Genomic DNA, 12961 nt, shown 5'->3' on the forward strand with positions numbered 1-12961 from the left:
AAAAAGGAAAAATCAATACAGAGAATGGAATGAAAAAAAAAGGAAAAAAAGAAACGAAGATAAGGAAATGAAAGAATAAAGAAAAGAAGGAAAGAAAAAGGGAAAAGATGAAAGAAGAACAGAAAACAAAGAATAGAAAGCAAAAAAGAAAAGATAAAAGGAAAAAAGGAACGAAGAAAAGGAAACAAGGAATAAAGAAAAGGAGAGAAAAAAAGAAAAAGAGGAAAGAAGAGAAAATAAAGAATAAAAACCAAAAAGGAATAAAGGAATGAAAAAAAAAAAAGAAAAAAAAAGTAGACAAAAAAAATAAAACAAACAAAATCAGACAAACAAAAAAACAACAACTTCAGAGCACTCACAACCCAGCCATTCACAACGAGGTCAACACAAGGTCACAAAAACACATTATAAAAAGACACTTCCCCTCGTGACCTTGACCCCGGAGTGACTCGAACACCCAGCCTTCTGATCTGGAGTCAGACGCGCTACCATTGCGCCACAGGGCCGATGGGAGGAAGGAGGCGGCCGACCAGGTGAGGGAAGGTGTGTAGGGGAACTTAATGAGAGGAGGAGGGGGGGAGGGGGGAGGAAGGGGGAGGAGGGAGGGGGGATTAGGTATGGTGAGGGTGGAAGGTGTGTAAAGGTTCGTGTGTGTGTGTGTGTGTGTGTGTGTGTGTGTGTGTGTGTGTGTGTGTGTGTGTGGAGGAAATGGCTGGAGGAAAATAGAGAGAGAGAAAGGAAAACGAGGAGGAGGAGGAGGAGGAGGAAGAGGAGTGCGTGTGGACGGGTGGAATGAGAAGATAGAGGGGCAAGCAAGGAAGAAGGAAGAAGAAAGAAGAAAAATAAGAGGAAGAGGCGGAGGAGGAGGAGGAGGAGGGAATATGAAGAAAACAAAATAAAAATGAGGAAAAGGAAATGGTGAGACGTAGGAAAATTGGGAGGTGGAAAAGAAAGAAGAAAAGGAGGAGGAGGAGGAGGAGGAGGAGGAGGAGGAGGAGGAGGAGAAATAATGAAGGAAGGTAAGTGGACGAACAAACAAATGAAGCAGAAAAATTAGGAAACTGCTGGTAAAGAAAAAATCTCTCTCTCTCTCTCTCTCATAAACAAATAGGGCGACCAGCTGCCCCACAATAAGAGAAAGAGAGAGAGAGAGAGAGAATGAGAGGGAGAGAGGGAGAGAAAGGACGAAAGAGAGAGATAAAAGAAAGATAAAAGCGAGAAAAAAGAGCTAGTTCTCACAGCTGCTCCCTTTCACACGCCGGCCACCCAGCCTCATCTCTCTCTCTCTCTTTGAAAAATAAATAAAAGACAAGAAAATGCACGCAAATAGATTCTTGCTCATATTCTCTCTCTCTCTCTCTCTCTCTAATATGAATAATAACAATAAGGGTGTGTGTGTGTGTGTGTGTGTGTGTGTGTGTGTGTGTGTGTGTGTGTGTGTGTGTGTGTGTGTGTGTGTGTGTGTGTGTTCATTCCATTAATTTTTTCCTTCCCATCTTGTCATCCATATATTATTTTCTTTCTCCTCCTCCTCCTCCTCCTCCTCCTCCTCCTCCTCCTCTTCCCTTACCAAGCTTTTCCTTCCACCCTTTTCCTTCCTCCCTTTCCTGTCTCTTTCTCTCCAATCTCTTTACCTTCCCTTCCTCTCCCCTTTCCCTTTCTCCCTCTCCCCCTTACCTCCCCCTCCATCTCCCCTTCTCTCTCCCTCCCTTTCACCCTCTCCTTCCCCCTTTCCCTCTCACTTCACTCTCCCATCCTCTCACAAAACCTGATCAGCCTTCCATAACCATACGTATTCGCTTCTTATGTAAAAAGATCTCTATGCATGTAACATTTATTTTTGCAAGGGCAGGAGAGAGAGATAGGGAGGAGGAGGAGGAGGAGGAGGAGGAGGAGGAGGAGGAGGAGGAGAGGGGAAGGGATAGTAGGAGGAGAGAGGCAAAGAAGAACAAGAAGGAAAATAAAGAGGAGGAGGAGGAGGAGATAGAGATGGTGGTGGTGGTGGTGGTGGAAGAGGAGGATAAGGAAGAGGAAAGAGGAAGGAGGAAGAGGAGAACAGTACAGGTATTGGAGAATGAAAATGAAGAGGAGGAGGAGCAGGAGGAGGAGGAGGAGGAATAAATAGAGAGGGGGAAGGGGAAAAGATATATAACCTACGACAAACACACACACACACACACACACACACACACACACACACACACACACACACACACACATAAACTATACGGAAAAATATAATGACTGACTGATGTGACTGAAAACAATGAAAAAGCGAAATAAAAAAACATGAACGAAACTTTAAAGAAAACAGAAAAAACATAAACGTAAAAAAAAAAAAAAATGAAAATATAAACGAATAAAAGAAAAAGACGAAAAAAAAACGAAACCGAAGCCGATCAAAGAAGGGAATTAAAATACAAAAAGGAAAGAGAAAAAGAAAGAAAAATAGAAGAAAAAAACGAACAAATTGGGAAAGAGGAAACAAAGCCGAACAAGAAACAAACGAACAAACAAAACCTGAGACCCGCTGACCCATTAGTACACACACACACACACACACACACACACACACCGTCGACCCTTTAACTTAACTGGACCACCAACCACACAAAGAAATACGCACACACACACACACACACACACACACACACACACACACACACACACACACACACACACACAAAGAAAAGGGGAAAAAATGTTGTACCAATCCACGAAAGAAATAACCACATAAAGAGAGAGAGAGAGAGAGAGAGAGAGAGAGAGAGAGAGAGAGAGAGAGAGAGAGAGAGATTAATAGACTTGTTATTGAAAACTTTACACAGGATGCACGAGAGATAACTTTAATTTTGATCAGGAAAGAGAAAGAAAAAAAAATGAAAGAAAGAAAGAAAGAATGAAAGAAGGGAGAAAAGAAAATCTGTTATGTAGAGGCAAAAGAAAAATCAGAAGGGAAAAAAAAGCAAAAATATGAGGAAGAGGAAAAAATACAGGTAGATATTCAGAAGAAAACAGAAAGAATCGTGTTGGCGACGAGAACACGAAAAAGAAAAGAAAGGAAAAATGATTGACAACAGGAACATGAAAACAAGAAAAAAAAGAAATATAGGTGACAATTAATGGAATAGGAAGAGAAAATATATATAAAAAAAATGGATGAGAACGAATGGAAAAAAAATAAAAAAAAGGGAAAATAGTTAAGAACTCGAAAAGGAACATAAAGAAAAAGGGGGAAAACAGATGATAACTAACGGATCAGGAAGGAAAATAAGGAAAAAAATGGCTAGAACAGGGAAAGAAAGAGGAATTATGTTCAGAATGACTGGAACATAAAAAGAATAGAGGGAAAAACTGAATGGATGGAAAAAAGAAAATAAAATAAAAAAAGGAAAATATCACCTCTCCACCTTCTTTGCTTTCACACTTTCTCCATGCTTCCCCTCCCTACTCCTCTTCCCGCTTTTCCTTCTTACTCTTCTTTCTCTCCTAGGTAAGAACTGGAAAAGGATAATAAAGGAAAAGGGAAAAAATAGGCGCAAGATAACTAGTGGATCATGAAGGAAATTAAGGAAAAAATATAGGTAAGAGCTAACAGGGAAAGAAAGAGAAAGTATGTTAAGAATGACTGGAACATAAAAAGAATAGAAGAAAGAAAATGAACGAATGGAAAAAAATAATAAAAAAAAGGAAAATAGGAAAGAACTGGAAAATGATAAAAAAGAAAAAGGGAAAACTAACGTATCAGAAAGGAAAATAAGGAAAAAAATGGCTAGAACAGGGAAAAAAAGAGGAATTATGTTAAGAATGACTGGAAGATAAAAAGAATAGAGGGAAAAAATGGATGTCTGGTAGAAAAAGGAAATAAAGGAAAAAAACTTGGATGAAAACGATCTTAACAGGAAACTAAAATAATAAATGGAGTGAGATCGAAGGGAAAAAGAAAAAAAAAAGAAACAGAACAAAGAGAAAAAAACAAATAAAAGAGTAAAGAGCAGGAAAAACAAGGTAGACGAACTCATAAATAAAGGAGATAAAAAAAAATGCAAATATAAAAAAAGAAAAATAAATGAACATGCTTACTGAAGGCAAAAATAACTGACACCGGAAAAGCAAATAGATACTAAATAAAGGAGAAAGGTGAGCAGGATCAGGACCATAATTACCTGCGCCTCGATTAACGATTTACCTGTTGAAAAAAAATTACGTGGGGCGGAGAGAAAATTAGTGAAAAAAATTAAAAATATGTAGAAATAATAATAACCATACACGCAATAATGAATGCTAATAATGAATGAATGCAATAAGTACGAGAACGAATGAAGAAATGACGGAGGTAAAAATAATGAAAAGAGGAAAAAGAGAAAAATAAAGAGAAAAGAATAAAGAATTAAATAAAAGAAAAATAAAAAACATATATAAAAAAGGAATAAAGAAATAACTAAGGGAAAATAATGAAAGCAGGAAAAAGGAAAATAAATAATAATAACCATAAACACAATAATAAATAAATAAATAAATACGAAAAGAAATAAAAGAAAATGGAAAATAAATAAGAGAAAGAGAGAGAGAGAGAGAGAGAGAGAGAGAGAGAGAGAGAGAGAGAGAGAGAGAGAGAGAGAGAGAGAGAGAGAGAGAGAGAGAGAGAGAGAGAGAGAGAGAGAGAGAGAGAGAGAGAGAGAGAGAGAGAGAGAGAGAGAGAGAGAGAGAGAGAGAGAGAGAGAGAGAGAGAGAGAGAGAGAGAGAGAGAGAGAGAGAGAGAGATAGACTTACATAGAAAATCAGACCACACAGACCCCATGGTCCAGACTAGGTGGTCTGTCCTTAAACCTAAGTGAATCTACACTAATCAGATGGCTCCAAAACGTTGCTTTTCTACTCTAGTTAATATTAAGTTCAAGGAAGTGACGGTCGAGCTTGTTTTTAAAGGAGTCAATCGTGTTACACTGGACCACTGATGGTGGGAGCTTATTCCATTCTCGCACTACAACGTTGGTGAAGAAAAATTTGGTGCAGTCTGAATTTACTTGTCTACATTTGAGTTTTATGCCATTGTTCCTCGTTCGCAAAGTGTCATCGATCATAAACAATTTTGTTCTGTCTACATTCGTGAAAGCATTAAGTATTTTAAAACATTCGATCAGTTTTCCTCGGAGGCGACGTTTCTCACGAGAGAACATGTTAAGGGTAGAAAGCCTTTCTTCGTAGGATTTGTTGCGCAAGGAAGGGATCATTTTTGTTGCCCGACGCTGAACACCTTCTAATTTAGCAATGTCCTTTGCATGGTGAGGAGACCAAAAATGTACCGCATATTCCAAGTGGGGTCTGACTAAACTATTGTAGAGCGGAAGTATTACATCTGTATTCTTGAATAAAAAGTTTCTTTTAATGAAGCCCAACATTCTGTTCGCTTTATTTGCTGCATCGATGCATTGATGTGAGAATTTGAGGTTTGACGCGATTTTGACCCCCAGGTCCTTAACGCATTGAACGCTTATGAGTTTAACGCCGCGCATTTCGTAATCGAACTTCTTATTTCTTGCTCCAACTTGAAGGACCTGGCACTCGTCTACGTTAAAGGGCATCTCCCATCTATCCGACCAAGCTGAAATTTTGTGCAAATCCTCTTGGAGGCTTTGCCTGTCTTCGTCAGTGAGAACCGAGTTACCAATCTTTGTGTCGTCTGCAAATTTACTAATGCGATTATTGAGTCCAACATCCACGTCGTTGATGTAAATAATGAAGAGCACTGGGCTAAGAACCGAGCCCTGAGGGACGCCACTAGTGACCGGCGCCCACTCTGAGTTAAATCCGTCAATCACTACTCTTTGTTGTCTGTTGCTCAACCAATTCGCGATCCATTGGTTTACTTGACCGTCAATACCTATTTGCTTTAATTTATAAAGTAATTTATGATGTGGGACTTTATCAAACGAGAGAGAGAGAGAGAGAGAGAGAGAGAGAGAGAGAGAGAGAGAGAGAGAGAGAGAGAGAGAATGAAACAGATAAAGGGACAAAAAGAGAGAAAAGAAAGTCAGTGACATTTCCTTTCGCTGATTTTTCTTTTCAGTTTCGAAATTAGAGAAAAATAAAAATAAAAATAAAGAAGACAAAAAAAACAGCTGATTGGCGATATTAACAGGAGGAGGAGGAGGAGGGAGAAGAAGAAAAAAAGAAGAAAAAAAAAAGAAGAACAAGAACAAGAACAAGAAGAAGAACAAGAAGAACAAGAAGAAGAACAAAAAGAAGAAGATGAAAAAAAAAGAAGAGCAAGAACAAAAACAAGAAAAACAAGAAGAATAAGACGAGGAAAAGAAGAAGAAGAAAGAACAAGAAGAAGAAGAAAAAGAAGAAGAAGAAGAAGAAGAGTGAGAGAGAGAGAGAGAGAGAGAGAGAGAGAGAGAGAGAATCCAACCGAATAAAAAGATACAAAATTTTACTCTCAAAGGAAATTACAAAACACGTTAATCCTCTTTTAATTCAACAAGAAAAATGAAAAAAAGGAAAAGAAAAAAGGAAAAGAAAAAAAAGAACAGTGCTTGCCCAGTTTAAAGCCTCTCATCCTGGTAATCCTCCTCCTCTCATTTTCTTTCCTCCAATCCTTAATCGCCTTCCCTTTTTTTCCTCCACTTTTACCTTTTTTTTCCCTCCTTATCGCCTACCTGTTTTACTTTTTTTTTACAGTTCCTCCTCCTTTCCTTCCTCCTCCTCCTCCCCTTCTTTTTCCTTTCTTTCTTCCCGCTCCTTTTCCTTTTCCTTTTAATGATTTTCCTCTTCCTCCTCCTCATCAGCATCCTCTTCCTCCTTCTTCTCCATCCAAGTCATATCTTCCTCCTCCTCCTCCTCCTCCTCCTCATTCTTCAAGTGAATCTCTTTTTCTTCCTTTTTTTCATATTCTTCCTATTTTTTCACCTATCCCGTCTCCTTCTCCTCCTCCTCCTCCTCCTCCTCCTCCTCCTTGCTAATCTCCTAAATCACTGAAAATTGCACAAGAAAAAAAAGGTATTTGCAGATGGGGATTATTTTGTGTGTGTGTGTGTGTGTGTGTGTGTGTGTGTGTGTGTGTGTGTGTGTGTGTGTGTGTGTGTGTGTGTGTGTGTGTGTGTGTGTGTGTGTGTGTGTGTGTGTGTGTGTGTGTGTGTGTGTGTGTGTGTGTGTGTGTGTGTGTGTGTGTGTAATCATTCTTTTCACTGATCCTCCTCCTTTCTTCTTCTTCCTCCTCTTCCTCCTCCTCCTCCTTCTCATCATCATCATCTTCTTCCTATTATTCCTATACCAATACTGTGGCTCATTATCTTCTCTTCCTCCTCCTCCTCCTCCTCCTCCTCCTCCTCCTCCTCCTCGAACAGGTAGCCACTAAAAGGTAAGTCGATCTTTTTCAGCCATTCAGCCACATGAACAATGGCGGTGAAGAGCGTAAAATTGGATTTCTCTCTCTCTCTCTCTCTCTCTCTCTCAGACGTAACCGTTTCTCCTTTCATCATTTATCACGTATGTTTCCTTCTCTCTCTCTCTCTCTCTCTCTCTCCCCCATCGTCGAGTGAGCTAATGAAGATAATAGAGAGAGCGAATCGTCTTCATCCCTGACCAAATTGCTATCATTCCTCTCTCTCTCTCTCTCTCTCTCTCTCTCTCTCTCAAATTGGTTTTAATCCGGAAAATAATGAAGGATAATCGCTTTTGTTTTCCCTCTTCTTCTTCTTCTTCTTCTTCTTCTTCTTCTTCTTCCTCTTTTTTCCCTTTTTTTTCTATTCTTCGTTTCTTTTCCTCTTCATCTAGGTCGGCGTCCAGGGTGAGGCTGGAGCCGCAGAATGAGGTGAACAGGGTGAAGGGCTGTACGTGGGTTCACTCCCAGCAGCACAGAGGCGCCGCCTGCCTCTCGCAGGAGGCACAGGGCTAAGGCCTCAGGGTAACTGTTTTGGTATTTGAACACTTTCCTCGCCATCACCTCACCGCCACAGTCAAGCAAGTCCACTGTGCCGTAGACCCCTTCGCCCAGCCTGTTAATCGCAGTCATTGGAGGCAGACTGTCCACCCAAGGCAGGAACAAGTCCCTCTGAGCCACAAGTTCAGCCAAATCTTTTTCCAGTGAAAGGCCCTCAAAAGGTGCAAAATTTTGTGCTGCAGCGTAGCTGGTCTGTATTCGGGCGTCGCAGCTGTGGATGAAATCCAGTGAATTTATACGAACGGGACTTGCCAATCTTTGCGTGCTCTTCCGGGCCCGCCAGGCAGCTCGGCATGGCGGGGGCCCTCGAGCCCCGGCGCCCCGGGAGGACCGTCGGCGATCAGCAGGGACATTGTGTGTGTGTGCTGTCCATTTGGTATCTAAGATATCTATACAGGTGTACCATTGCTTATAAAGGTGGCGAGGCTTGGAGGTAGTGATGTAGGCAGCTATTATTGGAGTTGAGGCAATTCTTTTGGCTCCTGCTGGCGAGTCCACAGTCTACATACACACTGTGTGTATGTAGACTGGGCGAGTCTAGAGTTGAGGAGAGAGACAAAGGTGGAGCATAGCTAAGATAACCACCGGGGCCTCCCGCGTACAGACTGTAATGACGTCAGAGGCAGTAAAAAAAAAAGGAAACTGATAAGATTTTAAAGGACTCTTTATTATATTTCAAAGTTTTATAATTGTTTAATTTTTGGGTTCCTTTGTTTAATGATGTACAGTCGGTTCACTCAAGTCTGAAGTGAGCATTACTGTGCGCTATCAGCCTGCTGCCACACGGCGTGTCCGTGGATACTGTGTGCTAGCCTGGGCACAGGTAACACTCGTCAGTGTCAGTAACATGCAGGCAGCGATAACAAATACCGTCAATTATAGTCGATTATGAGTTTAAAAATATTAGTAATGTCACAAACAGCTGTTTTATTCATTTTCAAGATCGCTGATTATGAATATCAAACAGCCTTGAAGCTGTCCGCCACCGAGAACATTAGCAGGCTTTATAGTAACAAAACAGCTGTTTGCGACATTATTAATATTTTTTAACTCATAATCGACTATAATTGACGGTGTTTGTTATTGTTGCCTGCGTATTATCGACACTGACGACTGTTTACTGTGCTCAGGCTGCCACACAGTATCCACGAAAGCGGACACGCCGTGCGGCAGCTGATAGCGCACGATAATGCTCACTTCAGACGATGGTGAACCGACTTTTTTTATATCTAGTTTATTATTTATTTTTAAGACACGCTGTTGTTCACTGCACGGTGTGCTGTACCAGGTGCTTCTTGATGTGCGTGGCGTGGCCGGGATGCTGCGGCGTGTCCAGCGACGCGTCATCAGGTTGCACAGCTTCGGGGAAGACCAAGGGAGTGTCTGTCACTGCCTTCCATGTTTCCTGTTCTTCCTGCCTTCTACCTGTGTAACTCTCTCTCTCCTCCTCCTCCTTCTCCTCCTCCTCCTCCTCCTCCTCCTCTTCTTCTCTTCCTCTTCCTCCTCTAGAAGTAGTTAGTGCGGATACATTCAACTTCTTTCAGAGCTCCATGCTGCGTCGGGAGTGAACTAAACGTATTGTCAGAGATACGGCCACCTTGAGGCCAAGTGTTTTGCCAAGACCAATGGAGAATCCCCAAAATGTTTCAAATGCGCTGGCGATCATAAATCGAAGGATTCTTCCATGGCTGAAAAGAAATGCATAAATTGTGTGAGGTACAAGAAACCTAAAATCAACCACTCAGCGAATTCGTAACATAACCGATCATGGCTATTAATTAGTGTTTGTACTCGAAGACAAATTGTGTGTTGAATGTTCAATGAGTTGGAAATAATTTAGTGCCACGCGGCCAAGGGACGATGAAGATGCCAAGTTTTATTAAAGGAAAATATCAGACATGAAAACTGAACCAATGATATTTTTGATATTATTTGTGAAAACAATTAAGACACTCACTCATTACGAATTTGTGAGAATAAGTGCATCGAGGATTATTATTGAGGTTAACATTGTAATTGTTGACAGCCCTCGTAGAGCGCTGCACCAGCAGTGGAGCGGGGCCTGAAACCTCATCAACGGCAAACGGCAACGGTAAACGGTATCCACGAGTACGTACGGAAATGCACTAATCTTTTCCGCGGGTCACTCTGGTGGCTGACGGGTTGATTAAATCATAAAAAAGCTGGCGGCCTTGCAATGGGCCAACAGGCTTTCTGCTGCCTGCTCGTCCATGTTTCCTCCTCCTCCTCCTCCTCCTCCTCCTCCTCCTACTCTTCCTCCTTCTCTTTGAATAGATAATGATACAAGGCAAGTAAAGATTCTTCCCTTCTTTTGTCCGTTCTTGCTATTTATATTTTCCTTTCTTTTCCTTTTATCTTTCGTTTTCCTTTCATTGCTTTCTCATTCTCCTTCCTGTCATCTTTTTGTCCTTCACTTCCTTTTTCTTTCAACAAATGTTTTCCTCTTTCTTATATTTTCTATACTTTCCACGCTCTCATTTTCCTTTATATTTTTTCCTTTTCCTTTCTTCTTTTCTGACCCTATTCTTTCGTTCCTTCCTTCCTTCATTTCATACGTCACATTTCTGTCCTTGGAAGTAGCTTTGTCTAAAAAAAAAATCCTTTTTTTCTGCTTTGCTCTCTCTCTCTCTCTCTCTCTCTCTCTCATTAGTGCTATGGTTAACTTATCACTGTCCTCCTACTCTCTCTCTCTGCAAATCTCACAAAATCTTGCCAAAATCTTACTCGAACGTGCCTTTGTCTCTTCTTCTTTTTCTTCTTCTTCTTCTTCTTTTTTTCCTCCTCCTCGTTTAATATTCGGAGAAAACATCAAAAGAGGTCATGTCTTCTCCTCACCTCAGCTGCGTGTGTCAAAAGTCTTCCTCTCTTCTTATTTTCTCCTCTTCAAGTTTCCTCTTCCGCGTTTCTCTTCACATTTTCTTCTTTATTTATTTTTCTCATTTTCCATTATTTTTTTCTGCTTTGTTCAAATTTTTCTTCTTCCTTTCTCTTCTTATCTATATTTCTCTTCATTTCTTTTCTCCTCTTCATTTTCTCTTCTTCAGGTTTTCTACGTTTCTTTTCACTTTCCTTCTTTCTTTTTCTCTTTTTCCAGTACTTTTCTCCTTTGTTTAACTATCTTCCTTTCTCTTCTTATATATTTCTCTTCACTTCTTTTCTTTCCTCTTGCTCTTTTCCTCTTAACTTCCTCTTGTTTCTTTCTTTTCTTCTTCCAGTATTTTCCTCCCCAATCAATTTTTCTTATTTTTCTTTTGTTCAAATTTCCCTTCTTTTTAACATTTCACTTCCTTTCTCTTCTTCCTTTCTTTTTTTTTCCTTTCCTTCCTTTATTTCCTTTTCTGCATTTCACCTCTTCTCCAATCTCCATTTTTATCCCTTTCTCTTTCTATACACTCTTCTGTTTTTTTCTCTCTTTTCCTGTCTTCTTTTCCTCTTTCTTTTTTCTCTCAGTCCGATATTTTCTTTTTGTATTGCTTTTGGTCATAACTCTCTCTCTCTCTCTCTCTCTCTCTCTCTCTCTCTCTCTCTCTCTCTCTCTCTCTCTCTCTCTCTCTCTCTCTCTCTCTCGATGGTGTATGTACGCGGAAGTGAGAAAATAAAGCAAGTTGATGTACGTTGGGTATTTGTTATTCTGTGTGTGCGTATGTGCGTGTGCATGTGTGTGTGTGTGTGTGTGTGTGTGTGTGTGTGTGTGTGTGTGCTTCCAATATCTCCCTGTTTGTTTATTGCACTGATGAGTTATGCTGATAAAAGGATAGGGGAGGAGGAGGAGGAGGAGGAGGAACACACAAAGAAATACAAAGGAAGAACAAACAACAGCAGACCTGATGGTCCTTACGAGGCTGTTTGTGACAAGCTACACTAACTATCTAATCAAAGGTGGAAGATGAAGGACAGCAAAGGCGAAGGCTCCTCCCCACCCCCCATCCTTCCACCCAAAGCTGGCAGGAAAGGAAAAAGAACCATGCAGCATGGAAAAATTGCATGGAAATTATGTAGGAAAGAGGAAAGAACTACCATTACTGCTACCACTAACCGGGCGATAAAAACGGACAAGGACACCAGTATTCGAAAGAACTTAACGTTATTACGACAATGAGTAATATCTTAGTTGCTGGTTGGATTCAAAACACTTGTCTAATCTATTCTTGAAGGCCGTAACTGTTGTACTATCAACGACATCACAGGGTAGAGAGTTCCAAACATTAACAACTCGATTGAAGAAGAAGTGTTTGGCTTCGTGTGACGAGAATCTTTTACCACTTATCTTGAAATTGTTATTTCTTTTTGTTCTATTTGATCGATCAATTGTAAAGTAATTTTCCGCATTAATATCATTGAATCCTTTAAACATTTTAAACACTTCTATTAGATCGTCTCGCATTCTTCGTGTTGATAGGCTGAATAAATTTAAGGAGGAGGAGGAGAAGGAGGAGGAGGAAAAAAAAGATAAAAAGGGTGGGGAAATTTACATGAACAGCATGAGAAACAAACTACCCTTCTATCCATCTATCTATCTACTCATCTATCAATCTATCTATCTATCTATCTATCCATATTAGGAGGCAGCCAGTCAGCCAATAAGTCATCCACATAACCACCCAGTCACTCATCCAGCCAGTCAGCCACCCGGAATAGCAAACAGCCATTCTCATCCCAACCTATCCATCCAATCAGCCAGTCAACCAGCCACTTAGTCATCCATATTCTAACCAGTCAACCACACAGTCAGTCACCCTATAATAGCCAGTCAACCATATCCATCCAGTCAGTCAGTCAGCCTTTCACCCACCCAGTCATACAGTCTATCTTCACAGTCTCCCCTTTTTCTCTTTCACTTTTTATTTTATTTTTACCTTCATTTTTCAATTTTTCCAACTCTTTGCTATCACTTTCTCTTTTTTTCGTATTTTTTCCCTTTCATCTTCTCTCTTTTCTTCACATTTCTCTTCTTACTCTCTTTCATCTTTGTTATTCTACCTTTAATTAATTTCT

General features: G+C 40.4%; 1 non-coding gene across 1 annotated transcript; it reads right to left on the minus strand.

Moving 5' to 3' along the window:
• Window positions 1-434: 434 nt before the first annotated feature.
• Trnaw-cca (transfer RNA tryptophan (anticodon CCA)) lies at window positions 435-506 on the minus strand. The gene has a single exon. It is a non-coding gene; the product is annotated as a tRNA-Trp (tRNA).
• Between the last annotated feature and the right edge of the window lie 12455 nt (window positions 507-12961).

This window comes from Eriocheir sinensis, chromosome 16, assembly GCF_024679095.1.
Source record: "Eriocheir sinensis breed Jianghai 21 chromosome 16, ASM2467909v1, whole genome shotgun sequence".
Lineage (NCBI taxonomy): Eukaryota > Metazoa > Arthropoda > Malacostraca > Decapoda > Varunidae > Eriocheir > Eriocheir sinensis.